The following is a 20213-nucleotide window of genomic DNA, read 5'->3' as shown; positions in this document are numbered from 1 at the left end:
AATTACATTAACAATTAGATCAATGTAAAAACATTCTACAATTTTGCAACTTCTGAATCTTCAAAATTTTGTTCTAGTGGTTGAAAGATTGTAGTTCAATATTGTGTATTCTTGCCAGTGTTTAGGATGTACAGAACATTGTTAGCATTAGCACTAAGCTGACAGAACCTCACAGGCCCGAGGTCAAGTTACTAGGAAAAGTAATAGAAAGCATGTGTACATATAAGTGAAATCAAGAACAGAGTCAACATCAGTAGTGTTATATGTTGGTAACCTGGCAATACAGTGATGTTTAAGAAGGTTCATATTTTGTATATTAAAAAAAAAGTTTCTTAAAGCTTCATCACATAATTTTTATACTCCGTTACTAAAGAAAGATTAAAGAAAGCACATAGTAGCTGGACCAAAGGTAACATGAAAAGAATATGCTTTTTCTAAACTACAAAAATGCAAAGTTCTAATACATAATGAGAAAGATTTTAAAATAAAAGCAGAGTAATATTGCTTAGTAACAAAGGGGATGAAAAAAAAGCATTTACTAAGTTAACAACTATGGGAATGACCAGTTCAGAATTGTATTGAATGAATGCCCTACTTAGGGGGAGGGAAAAAGAAGAAAAAGAAAAAAAAATCTTAGAAACAAAACACCTACCTAGAACATCAACCTTTCTTATCTACTGCATTTGGCAGATATTAACTGTTCTTCTTTTTAAACTTTTTACCCATGACAAAATTTATTCAGTTTTCTACTCTTCAGTATACAATGTAGTGCAAATTAATCCTAGGTTCCACAGTATGTCAAAATACTGTCTCTATTCCTTGGTGAAACCAAGTATTTCAAATAATCCAACCCAAAACATTCCTGTTAAAAAGGAGAATTCTCCATTAACAAAGATACACACAGGATTTCTGTTTGAAATCACAGCTTAATTCTTAAAAGAATCTTTACTGTGAATGCAAAAGATCGATCCAAAGACTATAGTTTTGTTATATACATTCCATTCTGATATACTGTATGATGTTATATAATGAACATGGGTTGATAAATTATTCAATGCATTAAACATTTTTACTAAATATATTGTACTCATATATCTGAAAAATGGTTAGAAAGTACTTTGCATTTCCTACTAACAGAAATTAAAGTATTCTTAAAGACAGAGGTCTTTAAAATAATTTAGTGCTTAGTGTTCATAGAACAACAATGCAACCCAGTTTAGTGGATATTTTGGCAACACTTAATCTGAGCAAGAACAGGGTTGAAAAATAAGGCTTTAAGTAGGTTTGTCTTTTTTAGGATTTAGTTGTAATAGAATGCGAAAAAAAATCTTTCTCTAACACTTTAAACAAAACCATGAAATTATTGATGGGTTCAGAAGGTTTTATGGAAAGAAACTAATTTATAACAAAAACTTGGCATTGAGTGAATGCTCCACTCTTTAAGCAAAACTTACAAAGGTTCAAAGGGGAACAGGGCAGGGCTGTAACATTTACAACAGCAGACATTTTCTCTTCCTCTTCTTGACAAGGGATGGGCAAAGAACCGCTCTAATAGCTTCATCAAACGTTGTCTGGAGGAATCGCTGTGTGAGACCCGAACATTCCAAATACTTTACAGCACCAATCTCCTTTGCCATGGCTAAGCGCTGTGGGTAGGTAATTGGAGTCAGCTTCTTCTCCTCTAGTTTCTCAATCGTGTCTTTATCATCTCTAAGGTCAAGTTTGGTGCCCATTAGAATTATGGGAGTGTTAGGACAATGGTGTCACACTTCAGGATACCACTTTGCATGGACATTTTCAAATGATGCAGTACTCACAAGGGAAAAGCAAATTAAGAATGCATTTGTTTGTGGATAGGATAAGGGACTTAATAGGTCACAATCTTCTTGGACTGCTGTATCTGATAAATCTAAATTCACAGGTTTTCCCTCTATATAACATTGATGGGATAGTTGTAAAAGACAAGGGTATATTTGCCAGGAAAGGCATTGGTACTATAACTGATCACTAGGCAAGTTTTACCTACAGCTCTGCCATCGTGGCAGCTCCCTTCATCTTCCCAATCTGGGCAGGGCCAGCTCCTCTCTACTTTCCTTTTCCCTCTCCCTTCTGCTCTTCCTTTGTGTACTTTTCAATCATTTACGTGATGGTAAAGATGTGTGGTAGTCTGTCTATTCCTTGATCATGGTTTCATCAAGTATGCCTTCTACTCATATTTTCATTAAAAGATTCCATAGATGGACTTGTCTCATAAATTGGTAATCATAAGGTCAGTCAGAAGGTGGTAGAGCTGAGATTTGAACCCATATCTCTTGAGTCTTAATTCAGTATAATTTACATGATAACATGCTTTTTCAGATGAGGAAGAGAAACAGACAGACAGACACACACACGCACACACAGAGGTAGAGAGACAGACACAGAGATAAAGAGACAGAGAGACAGGGAGAGATGGAGACAGAGACAGACAGAAAGAAACAAAGAGAGACAGAGACAAAGAACCACAGACTGAACAAAAAAAAATGTAGTGATTAAAAAACAAGCAAAAACAAAAGATTGTCAGAACAAAAGTGAAAGTCAAGATTAAATGAAAGTTTGAGACCTATCTAAGCCAAGGCAACTCTCCTTGAAGACAAACTGCTCAGAAACTATCTGAGAATCATAGGTTAAAAAGCAAAAAAAAAAAATTTAAAAACCATTAAAATTTAAAAAGCCTGACTAGCACAATTCAGAAAATCATATAAAAAAATTTCCTTGGAATTTGGGAAACAGCACATGAAATACAAAGTAATAGGATACACATATTTTTGAGAGATAAATTCCAAAGTTAACTTGCCCAAAATCATGATGGTCAACATTAGAAGTAAAACATTAAACAAACAATCTTTCAGGAATTCATTTATTATCAAGGGAAAATAGTCTGAAATCACACAAGACTTCCACGCTCATGACAAATGAAAGAAAAAAATATCTAATATTCAAAAATAAATTGAGGTGAAGGGTATAGAAAGCTTGTCTTCAATTCATGAATACCTGGGTTAAAGTCCTGCCTCTGACACCTTGCAGCTGTGGGATCATGTGTAAATCACAAGTCCTCAGTGCTTCAGGCATCTCTCTCTCTCTCTCCCTCTCTCTCTCTCTCTCTCTCTCTCTCTCTCTCTCTCTCTCTGTCTCTAACACTATAAGTTATAACTTGTTGAAACAAATTTGTTTAGAAGGAGTTTCCATGCTGGGAGTCCCTCAAACTGATTAAATCACAAATCATTACATAAACAGATAAATAAATATTAAATAAACTTGCAAAAAAACAAAATTAATCACTCCTCAACCTACAAAAGCATATGACATAAAGCTGAATATAGGCATCAATAAAAAATTTCAATAAGAAAAGAAATTTCATTAAAAGTGATGAATTTGTTTCATTCTTTTTGAGTAAGCAAAAAGTAAAGAGACTATTTGCCATGCAAACTAGTCACACAAAATAAGCTAAAGAAAAATAAACATATCCATAGAGCAAGAAAAGACTAAGCAGTTAAATTGATGTTTATATAGTTCCATTGCTAGAAAATGTTATTTTTTTTCCTGAAACATTTGCAACTTGTCACAGAGCAATTATATTACAAAAAATATTTTGGGGATATATTTTAAATGGGCCAATCAAAGCAAACAGGAGGCACAAAATAGGAATAATTTAATATTTCTGCAACTAGAACTCATATTCACTCATTAACATTTTGGAGTATGAGACACTACAGATGAAGGTCTTCCAAAACAGATGATAGGGAGAAAAAGGACTGAAGGATTAACTGGAGTTGCACCCTCTACATAACATTAACTAGAGAGGGGAAGGTATCATGTTAGCTTATTCTAGCCCTTGGCAATTCCTGCTTTCCTAGGTCACAGATGCAAGACGCACCAACATATGAAACACTGAACAAAAAGCTGTAGCTCTGAGGACCATTATACAGCTCAATCTAAGGTGCTATGGTCTCCTGCTATAAGTTTTCTATTCTCTTACTTCATTATTGCCTGTAAATAGTGCTTCCTGCTCTTAGGCAGGTAGGTAAAATAGACAAATACAGCTCAGTCATTCCCCTCATGCTATCAACTTTATGTATGTAGGGCTACTACTCCTTTTGGGTGCTACTTTCTTTGCCCATTCACGCCCCTCTTTCCCCTCCACCCCTGGGCATGGAATAGTTTCCTTTCAAACCAGGCTCTCCATAATGGCAGATGTATGATTCAGTGCCAGTCAGATAGCTTCCTACAGTGTTACAGATTCAGTTTGATGATCAGAGGGAGAAGCCCAAGTGAAAATATTCTAACTCTCTCTGTGTTGAATATGAATCCTCAGTTAGGAATTTCTGTCTTGCAGCAATAACTTGGAGTTTATAGAAATTGCTTTCTTGAGATATACTTGAGATATCCTCCCAGGTGATCCCTTTGTGTGATACCAAAGCATTAGAACACACATTTTAACAAATGATCATGATTTTTATTGATCAAACAAGTTCTAAATTCTGTAACTTCTCGATCATCATCATTATCATCATCATCATCATCATCATCATCAACATCATCATCATTATCAATTTACGGTTTCCAAAAAACTTCACTTACACACACACACGCACACACACACACACACACACACATACACACTGTGTATACCAAAATTATAGGTTATATTGTTATTGTCAGTTTACAAATGGAGAAAATAAGATGGAAAAAGGATAAATAACTTTGCCAGGGTCAGATAGCTAGTAAGTATCATTTGTAAGATGCAAATTTAGGTCTTCTTCCTCAAGAGACAGCACTCTATTATGAAAAATAAAAGAAGAGGAAAATCAGCATAACCAATCATTACATTAAAAAAAAATTCCAAATCACATGTATTGTACAACACCTATGGACTTCTATCTCCATAAAGCTGTGGGTTGGGAACATACTCTCAAAACTCTTCTCTCATGTCATTCTTTGTCTTTATAACCTCACCCATTTACTTTTGCTGTGTGTGTGTGTGTGTGTGTGTGTGTTTGTTCTTTCCATTGACATTGTTGGAATTATTATGTATGGGAGCAGCTAGGTGACGCAGTGGAAGAGTGCTGGAGTTGGAGTCAAGTACACCTGAGTTCAAATCCAGCCTCAGAAACTTCCTAGCTGTGTGACCTTGAACAAGTCACTTAACCTCTATTTTTCACTAGAGAAGGAAATGGCAAATCACTCCAGCATCTTTCTTAAGAAAAGCCCACTGACAGAGGTACACAGGGTCATGAAGAGTCAGATTTGACTGAAACAACTGAACAATATCAAATTATTATGTATTTTGCTTTCTTGTCTCTGTATAACTTCACAGTACATCAGATATTATAGATCTTTCTATGCATTTCCATATTCATTACATTGATCACTTCTTACAGAATAGTAATATTCCATCACATTCATGGACTACAATTTGTTAGGTCATTCCTGAATCAGTGGGCATCTACTTCATTTCTAATTCTTTGTTATCAGAAAAAGTGCTGCTACAAATACTTTGGTATATATAGGGACTTTCTTCTTATCAATGGCATCCTTGGGACATAAGCCCAGTAGGGGAATCTCTGGATCAATGTAATTTTAGTAATTTTATTTGTATAATTCCAAATTGCCTTCCAAAATGGTTGCATCAGTTTACAACTCCAACAACAATGAAGCAGTGTGCCTCTCTTTTCACAACTCCTCCAACAGTATCGTGATTTTTTATCATCATTTCCAATTTTCAAGATGTGACATCAAGGCTCAGGATTGCTTTATTGATTTTTCTTTATTATTAATGCTTTGGAACATTCCTTCATGTGGTCATGAATACTTTGCAATTCTTTTGAGGACTATTTTTATATGTTTTGGCCAGTTATCTATTGGTGTCTATACACATACACATATATATGTGAGTATATATGTATGTATATATAAACATGTATATATATACATATTTATACACACATATACATATATATTTGATATGCAAAATATAGGAGGTGGCAAATATGTATACACACATATACGTATGTGTGGATATGTGTACATAGGTATATATACATGAGATTTGAAAGATATGTCTCATATCTTATATATGTATATATACATATATCTATGTGTGTATACATATGTACATGCCCATACATACACACATGTAATATCTTATATATCAAATCCTTGCCAGAAAAATTTGATACAAAGATCTTTTCTCTATTTGACTGATTCTCTTATCATAGGTACATTAATTTTTATCTGAGTAGAGCTTTTTAGTTTTATATGATTAAAGTTGTCTATTTTATCTTTTGTAACTGTCCCTATCCCTTGTATGATTAAGAATACATCTCCTACCCATAGCTACGAGAGGTATATTATTTGTTTCTTGTCTAATATTTTTTATAGTATGATCTTTAATATTAAGGTCACATAGCTATTTAGATTATATTGTGGAATATGGTATAAGGTGTAATTACTGCTAGATGTCTTTTTAGTTTTCCCAGTAGTTTTTTTTTTTAATTGAATAAAGAGTTCTTCCCTAGGTAATTTATGTTTTTGGCTTTATCAAACACTGGGTTATTGAGTTCCATTCTTTCTGATTGTGCTTTGTCTAGTGCATTGAATTGATCTACCTCTTCATTTTTAAACCAGTACAAGATAGTTTTGATGATTGTTCCTTTATAATATAGTTTTAGGTCTGGAAATGCTATTCCCCTTTCTTCCTTACTTCTTTTCCTCATTTCCCTTCATATTCTAGATCTTTTTTTCTAAATGAATTTTATTATTTTATCAAGTTTCATAAAGTATCCCTTTTATAATTTGATTGGTATAGCATTAAAAAGTGCAAACTAACTTTGATATTGTTGTCATTTTTATTATATAGTCATGGACCAACCATGAGTACTGAATTCTTTTTCCAGATATTTAAGTTGTTCTTGATTTCTGTAAGGAGCACTTTTAAATTGAATCTATACAAATTTTGTTAGTTTAGCAAGTTAATCTCCAGATACTGTATTTTTGCAGTTATTTTGAATGGGATTTCCCTTTCCATTATTGCCTCTTGAGTTTTTGTCATCATCATATTAAAAGGTAGTTAATTTTTGAGTGTTATTTTGTAGTCTGGAAATCTCTTGAAGCTATTAATTCTTTCAATGAGTATTTTTGCTGATGCCTTAGGATTTTCCAAGTATGCCATTATATTAGAAAACAGGGAAGTTTTTTTTTTCTCCTTTATACCTATCAGTATATCTTTAATTTCTTTATCTTTTTGTAATGCTAGCATTTCTAGAACAATATCAAAAATTAGTGGGGAGAGTGAACTTCTTACTTTCTTCATATATTCATTGGAAGAAATTCTAGCACATCCCCATAGTATGTGATCCTTGCTTTTGGTGTTAGATAGATGATCTTTAAGATATTTTTAAGAAAAAAGTTCTCTAAATTTATATTTTGTAGGTTTATTTTAAAACATAAATGTAATTTATGAAAGTATTTTTCTGTACCTATTGAGATAATGATGTGTTTCGGGATGTTTGGGTTTTTAATATGATTAATTATGCTGACTGTTGTCCTAATATTGAAAATCCTTGCCTGCTTGGCCTAAAATCAGTTTGGTCATAATGAACAACTTCTTGGATAAATCACTGTAGTCTGTTTTACAGAATTTTATTTCAGGGCAGAGCCAAGATGGCAGAGTAAAGGCAGGCACTCTCCTGAGCTTTTCCCCAAATCCCTCCAAATACCTTTAAGTAATGACTCTAAACAAATTCTAGAGTGACAGAACCCACAAAAAGATGGAGTGAAACACTTATCCAGTCCAAGACAACTTAAAAGGTCAGAAGGAAAGGTATTTTCCACCTGTGTGAGAACGAGCACAGTTGAGCACAGGCTACACTCGCTTAGCCACTGCCCCAGCAAAGCAGGAACAGGCCTTGGAAGCCACTGAATCAGCAGCAGTGGCTGCTTCCAGAGCTCTCAGATCACAGATGGTAAGGGGGTCAAATAATTGGTCAGAAGGAGATTATAGGGGTCTCTTTACTATCACTGGGGACAGGATTTTGTTGCTTTGCCCATACTTGAACCCAAGTCACAGTCCTGGGTGGCAGTCCCAGGACAAGAAGGTGCACTAGCACACCAGAGTTTAAGGCCACAGTGGAGGGGGGCCCCTCCTCACAGTTCCAGGACAGAAGAGAATGCTTGTGGTCACTTACAGAACAAAGCACAGGCAAGGAGAGTAGTAAACACCACTCCTTAAGTCATACTACATTCGAAGAACTGAAAACTTACAGATACCTAGAAGTATCTCTGAAAACAGCTGCACGAAACCCCTGAAGCTTGGGACAGTGCACCCTCCACCCTGGAAGTAGAGCCCTACTTTAACAAAGAGTTAAAAGTCAAGTAATAGGCTGGGAAATGAGCAAGCAATAGAAAAAAAATCTGACCATAGAAAGTTACTATGGTGACAAGGAAAATCAAAATACATACTCAGAAGAAGACAATTAAGTCAAAGTCCTATATCCAAAGCCTCCAAGAAAAACATGAATTGGTCTCAGGCCATGGAAGAGCCCAAACAGGATTTTGAAAATCACATCAGAGAAGTAGAGGAAAAATTGGGAAGAAAAATGAGAGTGATGCAGGAAAATCATGAAAAATATGTCAACAGCCTGGTAAAGGACACTCTCTCTCTCTCACACACACACACACACACACACACACACACACACACAATACTGAAGAAAATAGCACCTTAAAAAACAGATTAGGCCAAATGGTAAAAGACGTCCAAAAAGCCAAAGAGGAGAAGAATGCCTTGACAAGTAGAACTGACCAGATGGAAAAGGAGGTCCAAAAGTTCACTGAAGAAAATAAGTCCTTAAAAATTAGAATTAAGCAATGAAAGCTAATGACTTTATGAAAAATCAAGAAACAATCAAACAAAACCAAATTAATGAAAAAATAGAAGACAATATGAAATATCCCATTAGAAAAACAACTGACTTGGAAAATAGATCTAGGACAGAATTTTAAAAATATTAGACTATCTGAAAGCAATGATCAGAGCTTAGACATCATCTTTCAAGAAACTATCCAGAATTTTATTTCAAATATTTGAATCAGTATACATAAGTAATGTTGGTTTATCACTCAGTGCATAGAATGCTAGCCCTGGAGTCAGGAAGACCTGAATTTAAAACTGGCCTTAGTCACTTACTAGCTTTGTGATAATGGGCAAGTCACTTACCCTGTTTGCCTTAGTTCCTCATCTATAAAATAAGCTGTAGAAGGAGACAGAAAATCACTCCAGTATCTTTGCCAAGAAAATCCCAAATGGAGTCACAAAGAGTTAAACATAATTGAATGACTCAACAACAAAATGTTTGTTTTATAAAAAGATTCTGATATGGTCCTTCCTTTCTCATTTTTTGGGAATAATGTGTGTAGGATGGGTAGTAATTGTTCTTTAAAAATCTCATGGAATTTTGGGAAGCCATATGGTCCAGGAATTTTTCTGTTTGGTGCTTCCTTCATAGCAAGTTTTATATTCTTTTCTGCTATTGCATTATTTAAGATCTGTATTTGGTCTTCTGTCAATCTGAGTATTTTACATTTCTGAAGTTATTCCTCTTTTTTGTGTTCTAAGTTTTGTTCACATGTAACTATAAAAATTGTGTATCTTTTTTTTTAATTTGGTTTGGTTTTGTTATGATTTTACCTTGCTTGTTTGTGATTTTATTAATTTGATATTCTAGCCTCTTTTTTATAATTAGATTGTCTAAAAGTTTATCAGTTTTTATCTTCTGAATTCTAAAGTTTGAAGAGGAGGTGGAGCAAAGATGGTGGATTAGAGGCTACCCCTCAGAACTCACACAACATTCCCCTCCAAATAACTTTAAAATAATACCCCAAACCAAATTTCAGAGCAACAGACCAATGATAAGTCAGGGTAAGATAATTCTGTGGCCTAGGAAAACTCAAGAGGTTGGCAGGAGAAGTTTATGACATCAGGGTGGAAACCTATCTGGAGCCCACAAACACAAGGCTGCAACAGTTACCATAGCAACTCTGGGATCTCTCAGCTGAGAGATAGTAAGTGGGACAGACAACTGATCAGAAAGAGATTTCAGGGGGATTCTTTGTTGACACTGGTACTGATTGCATATTCAGTTCTGGGTCACAGTTCTATGGTAGAGAGGAGCCTGGTGGTTTGTCAGAAGGGAGCAGGGACCCTGGTTGTAGTTCTAAGGCAAAGAAGGCATTAGCACTTTTGGCTGCAGGGCAGCAGGGGTCCTTCTTGGGTGCAGACCAGGAGAGAAGTGACTATACCTCTCCCAGTATCAAACCACTTAGGAAGCATCAAAAACTTGCATACTCCCAGAATTGGCTCTGAAATAGCAGCATGAAAAAGTCTGAAACTTGAGATAGTGTTTTCCCACACTCAGGTGAGAAGAGCTCAACTCTAATATAAAGTTTAAATTCAAGAAATAAGCTGGAAAAATGAGTAAACAACAAAAAAGAATTTAACTATAAAAAGCTACTATGATGGCAGGGAAGACTAAGAAATAAATTCAAAAGAAGACAACAATGTGAAGATAATTATAAACAAAGCCCCTCAAAGAAAAATGCTGATTGTATCCAAGTCCAAGAAGCATTCCTGTAAGAGTTAAAGAAACAGATAAAAGTGGTAGAAGAAAATTTGGAAAGAGAAATTAAAATAATGCAAGAAAAATATGAAAAGAGAATTAGCAGTTTGGTAAAAAAGACAAAAATTAAACTGAAGAAAATAACATTAAAAAACAGAATTGGTTTAGTGGCAAAGAAGCACAAAAATTCACCGGAAAAAGAACCACTTAAAAAGCAGAATAGACTGAATGGAAAGGGATGTACAAAAATTCTCTAAAAACTAGAATTGGGCAAGTGGAAGCTAATGACTTCATAAGACATCAAGAAAAAATAAAACAAAGTTAAAAGAATGAAAAAATGAAAGAGACTATGAAATATCTCATCAGAAAAAATAACTTACCTGGAAATTAGAATGTGGAAAGATACATTAAGGATTATTGGACTATCTGAAAGCCATGATAAAAAATAGAAAGTAGAAATCATGTTTCAAGAAATTATAAATGAAAACTGCCCTGATACTCTGGGATAAGAAGGCATAACAAAAATTGAAAGAATCCACTTGATCATCTTTTGATAGAGTTCCCAAAATGAAAATCTGAGGAATACTGTAGCCAAATTCTAGAACTCCCAAGTCAAAGAAAAAGATTTCAAACACTCAGAAATAAATTCAAATACCACAAAACCACAGTCAGGATCACACGAAATTTAGTGGCTTCTACCTTAAAAGGAGCAGAGAGATTGAAATATAATATTCTGGAAGTGAAAGGTGCTAGGATTTCAACCAAGAATACTCTGTCTAGAAAAACTTGAGTATAATCTTTCAGGGGAACAACTATATATTTAACGAAACAGAGGACTTTAAAGCATTTCTGATGAAAAGATCAGAGCTGAATAGAAAATTTGACATTCAAACACAAGACTCAAGAGAAACATAAAAAGGTAAACATGAAAAAGTAATCATAACGGACTCAATAAAGTTAAATTTTTTTCATTGCTAAATGGGAAGATGATACATGTGATTCCTTAGAATTTTATCATTATCAGGGCAGTTAAAAGGAGTTTACATAGACAGAGGGCATGGATGAGAGTCAATTATGTTGGATTGATCTCTCAAAAAAATATGATGGGAAAGTGGGATTCACTAGGAGAAGGGGCATGGAAGATGTATAATGGAGAAATTTCTCACATAAAAGAGGTGCATAGGGAAGAGCTTTTATAGTGGAAGAGAAAATGGTAGTTGATGGGCAACCCTTGAACTTCTCTCTCATCAGAATTTGTTCAAAGAGGGAAGAACATTTTATATATGTATACACACACACACACACACACACACACACACACACACAGAGCTGTGTATAGAAACGTTAACTTACCCAATAGGGAGAGGAAGGAGATGAATATAAAGTAGGGGGGATGTGAAAAAGGAAGGACTAAGGGGGACAGTGGTTAGAAGTAAAATAGACTTTTGAGGAGGGACAGGATAAAAAGAAGAAGAAACAGAAGAAAATTGGATGGTGGGAAATACAGAGCTAGTAATCATAACTGGGAACGGGAATGGAATGAGCTCACCAATAAAACAGAAGCGGTTAGAATGGATTAGAAACCAGAATCCAACAATATGTTGTTTTAAAGAGACGCAATAGAAACAGAGAGACACACAGAGTTAAAATAAAGGGCTGGAGTAGAATTTAATATGCTTTAGTTGAAGTTAAAAAAAAAGGCAAGAGTAGCAATCTTGATCTCAGACAAAGCAAAAGGAAAAATATACCTTATTAAAAGAGATAAGTAGGGAAGCTACATTTTGTTTAAAAACATACCATAGACAATGTAGTAACACCAAAATTTTTACAGCATTTTTAAAATAAAGGCCTCATTTCTTACATATGTATATATATATATATACACACACATATATACATAAACATATATGTATGTATGTATGTATATATACTGGGCAACTGGGCAGTGGATAGAGTGCCAGACCTGGAGTCAGGAAGGCTCATCTTCCAGAGTTCAAATCTGGAATCAGACACTTACTAGCTCTGTGACTCTGGGCAAGTCACTTAACCATGTTAGCTTCAGTTTCCTCATCTGTAGAGTGAGCTGGAGAAGGAAATAGCAAACTACTCCAGTGTTTTTGCCAAGAAAACCCCAAATAGGATCATAAAGATTTGGACATGACTGAAAATAACTGAACAACAACAACAACAACAAAATAGAACTGAGTCAGGGCAGCTAGGTGAAGCAGTGGATAGAGCAGCGGCCCTGGATTCAGAAGGACCTGAGTTCAAATCTAGCCTCAGACATGTAACACTAGCTGTGTGACCCTGGGCAAGACACTTGACCCCATTGCCTAACCCCCCCAAAATTTAACTGAGTCAAATTTATAAAAATAAAGACCAATTGATAAATGGTAGCTAGTTCCAAATTGTTCTCCAAAATAGTTGGATCAGTTCACAACTCTACCAACAGTTTATTAGTGTACCTATTTTACCCACAATCCTCCAACATTTATCATTTCTGATAGGGATGAGGTTGTACCTCAGAATTCTTTTAATTTGCTTTCTCTAATCAAAAGTACTTTAAAGCATCTTTTCATATGAATATAGATAGTTTTGATTTCTTTGAAAAATTCCTATTTATATCCTTTGATCTATTCATTATTTAAGATTTCATTGCTAAATTTCCATTTGGTTTTGAATCTTTTGTTTTTGCTCCCTGATACTGATACTATTTCTTTGCATTTATGATCTGTAAAGGTGCACTTATTATTTGTTTCTTTCTACATTTGCTTGCAATATCTCTAGGCTGCAATACATGAAACCATAGTCAAGCTCTCACGTGATTTAGCAATGATCCTGTAGAAGATCAGAGTGCTTGGAATATGAAATTAAAGAAAACAAAGCATAGGTTTATTGCCAGGAATATTTACAAAGAAAAAATGAGTAAAAACTAAAGGGGAAATGGATCTTTACTGAAATCAAGGATTTCCAACCATTCCCAATAAAAACGCCAGATCTTCATAGAAATTTTGATGTGCAAACATAGGAGTCAAGAACAACATAAAAAGGTAAACATGAATGAACCATCATACTAATAAGGATACATGTTTTACATTTTAATATTGGGCAATGGCATGTGGATTTCCTCTCTGAACTCTCCCAGCATGTTGGGCCTTCAAATCAGACTAATAAGACAGAGGACCTGAGAATGGTTCTATCATGTTATGATGATCTTAAATTAAGTATAGAAAGAGAGGGGAAGATGAAACATTAAGAGGGGGAATGTCAGAAAAGGGGGAAGAATCTCATACAATCAGGATGTTCAAGCAGAAGTCTATAAAATGAGGAAGGGGTGGGGGAAATGCATGACATCTGAAATTCATTATCATATGAACTAGTCAAAAGGCAGTTAGATATACATACATAATTGAGTACAGAAATTTATTTCATTCAACAGGAAAACAGAAATAGAACATAAAAAGAGAAGGAAGAGAGGGAATAACAAGTATGGTTGGTTAACGGAGGATTTATTCTGTAAGGATGTACAAAAATATTTATTGGCATCTCTTCTAGAAGTAACAAAGAACTGGAAACTGAGAAGGCCCCCATCAGTTGGGGAATAACTAAACAAATTATGGTATATAAATGTAATGGAATACAATTATGGAATAAGAAATGATGAAGAGGATGATGGTTTCAGACAAACCTGGGAAAACTTGCATGAACCAATGATTGAAATTAGCAGAACCAGAACAACTGAAACAATGCAAACAACATTATAAAGCAAACATATTGGAACATCTTAGGATCTCTGATCAGAGCAACAATCACCACAATTCCATAGGACTAATGATGAGACCTGAATATCCATATCCTGATAAAGAGGTGATGAACTCAGAGTACAGATAGAGACTCACTTGTTGTGGACATGGCCAATGTTGGAATACATTTTGCTTCTGTGAACATATTTGTAACACAGATTTTCGTTCTTTTTTCTTCAGTGGAAGTAAGGGAGAGGGTAATAGGGAGAGAAACTAGATTCTTTTAATAAAAAATAAAATTTAATTTAAAAATTTTTCATGGTACTTTTCCATTCCAAAGGACTTTGACATCAACTATTCAATTTGATTCATGCAACAATCATTTAATTACAATGTGTTGTCTAGGCACAGGGGACAAATAAAAGATGACTAAGAAATGTTTCTTGTTTTTAAAAAGCTTATGGACTAACATTAGAGACATAAGAAATATACAAATATGCAAGACATAACAATAAATATGTAATAATAATGCAATAATTATAGGAAAGAATTGGCTATACTAAGAACAGAAGAAAAGTAAAAAAAGTGGCATGTAAGTTTAAAGGAGAGAAAGACCATTTTTAATTGTGGGGATATATGAATATTTAGTGGAAAGGAGAGAATTTGACTGAACTTTGAAAAACAAATAATGTTTCAAAAAATAAAAGAGAGCCATAATTATAATATGAAGACTAGTGAGAAAAGATACAGAGTGGAGAAAGCATTGATGTGTACAAGTAAAAGTATGTTATTTTAAGTAATAATTATGGTAATTTTAAAAAATAATACTACTACTACTAATAATAACTATTATTATATCCTTTTGATAGAGGTATGAGTTAAGGCTTACAGTTTACAGCTTTTGTTGCATGAGCATAACTGCATGCATACATAGTACTATACCTACGTAAATGGAATTCATGCTGAGTGCTTTTTATGGCTGTATGATGGGGGTTAAAAACAGTATATGCTCAACCTATTTTTGGATAGACACTATAACACATTACTATCTCCTAGGATCTCTAACTATTAATGCTGGCTATGTCACACACTTGCCATTACCAAGTTGTTTAAAATATTCACGAGGATTTTTTAAAAATGAAGCATATTTTCTAGTTTATATATTCATTTTAGCCCTTTGATACTATTTAGTGCATAAATATATTATATCATTACATCAAAATAATATATTATATATATATATACACATGCATTTTTGTATATATCTTTTAATTTTTCTCTGGGGACCCATCCAAGAATAGATGAAAAACTAGACACAAGTGGTCAGATTAACAAATCAAATATTTATTCAATGTCTACTAAATTTCCAACAAATCTTTTTACACTATTAGAAATTTTAAAAATATTTATTTCCACTTAGAGCTAGAAAAGAATTTAATTTCCATCTACGCAATCTCTTAATTTTACATATATGGAAACTGAGTTTCAAGGAGGTTTAACTATTCATTTAAGGTCACATAGGTTTTACTTGTCAGAAGGGGTATTTGAACTGAGATCATACAGCACAAAAATACATTTTCCCCCACTGAATCATACCTCAAAAACTGCCTGAACAAGCTTAAAATCTGTTTGGGAATAGTTCATATTAAAAAAAAAAATCACACACAAGGCCAAGTCATGTGTTCAGGACAAAAAGGATTCAAAGAAATGGAAGAAACCTCATGGTTTCTTAAAACTTTCCAAAAGAAGAACTGTATGCAAGAGACAACTAGGTAGTGCAGTGGATAGAGTGCTAGGCCTGGGGTCAGGAAGATCCGATCTCAAATTGAACCTCAGATACTTACTGTGTGATCCTGGGCAAGTCACTTAACCTCTGCTTCAGCTTCCTCAACTATCAAATGTGACTAATAATAGTACCTACCTCCCAGGTTTGTTGTGAGGATCAAGTAAGATAATATTTGTAAGTACTTACCACATTGCCTGGAACATAGTAGGCACTATATAAATCCTAGCTATTATCAATCCTACTAGTACTAGTGTTAGGGTGTAGGGTGTGTTCAGGGAAGACTAGTACCTCTGGTGTGAGGGCTGCTGAGCCCTTTCAGGGCTGCTTTCCCCCTCTGGTGTCCACCTGTTCCACTTAACTCTCATATGTGGCTCGAAGAAGCTGTAGCATGCACAGTGGCCACACCCTGATAAACCTTTTTTGGCAGACAAGCTAAACCAGGTTGAGGGTAACCAAGTGGTCTCAAACCCATCGATGAGTTGGGGGGGGGGGGTATCTACCCCAAGCATGTGAAGACTTTCCATGGGTTAATGAAAACAATTTGTTCTAATGGCCATGAAGGCAGCTGAAGCAGGCACTGTGAAACACTTGAAGCTTGGTTGGACATTGAAGATGCCAAGGTCATCCACTGCATCTTGAGCCATCACCAGTTGTCTTGATTCTGTCCTACCACTGGACTGTGATGTCTCTGGAAGAGAGAGTGAAGCTGACAATTTCGTGCAACTCTGCCTCACTTAAATCCAATTTATACATCAATCCAAAGACATCACCCATACCATTTTGCCATTTTTACCTATCTCAAAATCCTGTGGTGACAGACAAGTGACAAAGCAATAGGTACAAATATACTGGGAGCTATAGTCATAACCCTGCACACAGGTGGCCCAGGCCATAGGGTCATCTTCTCCCTGGAAGCAGCAGTGGGATTTGGTAGTCATCTGAGTGTCTGAGCAGCCTTTTAAGGATCACACTGCTAGCCACCTGATATGAGGAACAGGCTTGAAAAGGTACTCTAAAAATTGTCTTCTTACCCAACTATGGCCTGATTACCACACCAGGCGGGGATCCTATCCTGAGGTTGAAACACACACAAAAAAATATACTTATATAGACAACATAAAATCAAGTAGACCTGAAAGAAAAATAGCTCTTGTTGCAAGAGAACTCAGCAGCATCACATTCAAATAGCAGCCCTGAGTGGAACAAGGCTGGCAAATGAAGGCCAGTTTACTGAAGTTGGAGCTGGATACACTTTTTTTCTGGAGTGGTGGCAGTGAAGGGGAGTGCCGTGAAGCTGGTGTAGATTTTGCAGTCAAAACCAATCTAGTTAACAAGCTTGTATGTCTACCAAAAGCAGTGAAGCACAGGCTCATGACAATGTAATTGTCACTTGTAGGAAAACATCATGCCACCATCCATCAGTGCCTATGCTCCCACCATGACGAACTCTGATATGGTCAAAGAAAAATGTTACGAAGACCCGGAGAACCTTATCATCAATGTGCCAAAAGAGGACAAGTTTATGATTCTGGGTGACTTTAATGCTAGAGTAGGTTCAGACTATCAAACATGGCAGGAAGTCTTAGGGAGGAATGGAGTTGGAAACAGCAACAACAATGGTCACTTACTACTGAAGACTTGTGCATCTCATGACCTTCTTTCTCATCACCAACACTGTCTTCCATTTACCTAAAGGCAATAAAACTTCATGGATGCACCCTCGCAGCAAACATTGGCATTTAGTAGACTATATGATTGTAAGGAGAAGAGACAGACAGGGTGTGAGAGTAATAAAGGAAATGTGTGGAGCAGAGTGCTGGACTGATCATAAAGTTATCCTCTCCAAGCTAAATATTCCCATTCAACAAAAACGCCATTTTGCCCAAAGGTAAAATCACTACCAGAAGAATTAATGTCAATAGATTAGAGCTTTTCTCTGGGCTGGAACAGTTTCTTGCTGACTTGGAGGGAAAGTTGAGCCAACACACAACTGGCAGCAGTGGAGCAGAAAAGGAGTGGGCAGGTTTCAGAGATTTGGTGTATAGTACTGCATTTGCTCATCTGGATCAAAACACTTGTAAACATCAGTACTGGTTTGATGAAAATTATGTGGAAATTCAGAAGCTGCTAAATGAAAAACAAGAATTTTAAATGGTTTGCCAGCAGGAATGGTGGCAGGATATTTCAATGTCCCTTTCTATTTTGGACACTATAATAGCACAATAACCAAGAGAGACAATAAAGAACTGAAGAAATAGCTAGAGAAATTAGAGCTAAAAGGCTAAAAGTCTAAATAGGACTGCTAAAAAAGTACACTTTTTTTTACAACCACATGGAACTTTCACACTCAAAAAAAATGATAAAGTAGGGAACAGAGATGACAAATCAATTTAATAAGACTAAAAAAAGAAAATGACAAATATTGGAGAGGATATGGAAAAATTGGCACACCAAAGCACTCTTAGTGGAGTTGTGAACTGATTCAACTATTCTGGAGAGCAATCTGAAACTATGTCCAAAGGGCTATAAAACTGCATACCTTTCGACCCAGCAATATTATGACTAGGTCTGTATCACAAAGAGATCAAAGGAAAAATGAAAAAAAAAACCTGTATATATAGAAATATTTATAGCAGCTGTTTTTGTAGTGGCAAATAATTTGAAATTGAAGACAAGCCCCTCCAATGGGAATGGCTAAACAAATTATAGTATATGAGCTTGATAGAATATTATTGTTATAAGAAATGATGAGCAGGATAGTTTCCAAAAGCCCTAGGAAGACTCATATGAACTGATGCAAAGTGATGTGAGCAGAACCAGGAAATATTTTACATAATAACAGCAATATTGTAATGATGATCAACTGTGAATAACTTTTAGCTAAGTCTTAGCTAATCTGAGCAATATAATGATCCAAAACAATTCCAAAAGATATAATTAAAAATTCTATCCACCACCAGAGAAAGCACTGTTGGACTTTGAATACAGATCAAAGCATATTTTAATAATGCTGTTTATTTATATTTTGCGCTTAATATTGTCTTGGTTTTTTTTTGCCAATTACATGTAAAGATAGTTTTCAAAATTCATTTTTGTAAGATTTTGAGTTCCAAAGTTTTCTCCCTCCTTCCCTCCCCCTCTCCAAGACAGCAAGCAATCTGATATAGGTTATACATGTACAATCATGTTAAACATATTTCCACAATAGTCATATTGTGAAAGAAGAATCAGAACAAAGGGAAGAACCATGAGAAAGAAAAAGCAAAAAAACAAAGCAGAAAAAAGTGAAAACAGTATGCACTGATCTGCATTCAGACTTTATTCTTTCTCTAGATGTGGATAGCATTTTCCAACATAAATCTTTTAGAATTGTCTTGGATTGTTGTATTTCCGAGAAGAGTTGTCTGTCATAGTTGATCACTGCACAATGCTGCTATTACTGAGTTCAATGTTCTCCTGGTTCTGCTCACTTCACTCAGCATCAGACCATACAAGTCTTTCCAGATTTTTCTAAAATCTGCCTGCTCACCATTTCTTATAGAAAAATAGCATTCCATTATATTCATATACTACAACTTGTCAGGCATTCTCTAATTGATGGGCATCACCATAATTTCCAATTCTTTGCCCCCACAAAAAGAAATGTTATAAATATTTTTGTACATGTGGATCCTTTTCCCTTTTTCATGTTCTTTCTGGGATACAGACCTATTAGTGGTACTGCTGGATCAAAGGGTATGGACAGTTTGGTTGCCCTTTGGGCATAGTTCCAAGTTGCTCTCCAGAATGGCTGGATCAGTTCACAACCACACACACAATTCATTAGTGTTCCAATTTTCCCACATCTTCTACAACATTTATCATTTTCCTTTTCTGTCATATTAGCCAATCTCATAGGTATAAGGTGATATTCAGAGTTGTTTTAATTTACATCTCTCCAATCAACAGAGGTTTAGAACACTTTTTCATAGGACTACAGACAGCTTTAATTTCTTCATCTGAAAACTGCCTCTTCATATCCTTTGACCA

The 20213-nt window shown here is 35.2% G+C and overlaps 1 pseudogene; it reads right to left on the bottom strand.

Moving 5' to 3' along the window:
• Positions 1-1490: 1490 nt before the first annotated feature.
• The window catches only part of LOC114025238, a 29590-nt pseudogene continuing 10867 nt past the window's right edge, over positions 1491-20213 (bottom strand).

The sequence above is a fragment of the Vombatus ursinus genome, unplaced genomic scaffold (genome assembly GCF_900497805.2).
Source record: "Vombatus ursinus unplaced genomic scaffold, bare-nosed wombat genome assembly UNPS02014830.1, whole genome shotgun sequence".
Taxonomy (NCBI): Eukaryota; Metazoa; Chordata; class Mammalia; order Diprotodontia; family Vombatidae; genus Vombatus; species Vombatus ursinus.
This window is presented reverse-complemented; position numbering and strand designations above follow the sequence as displayed.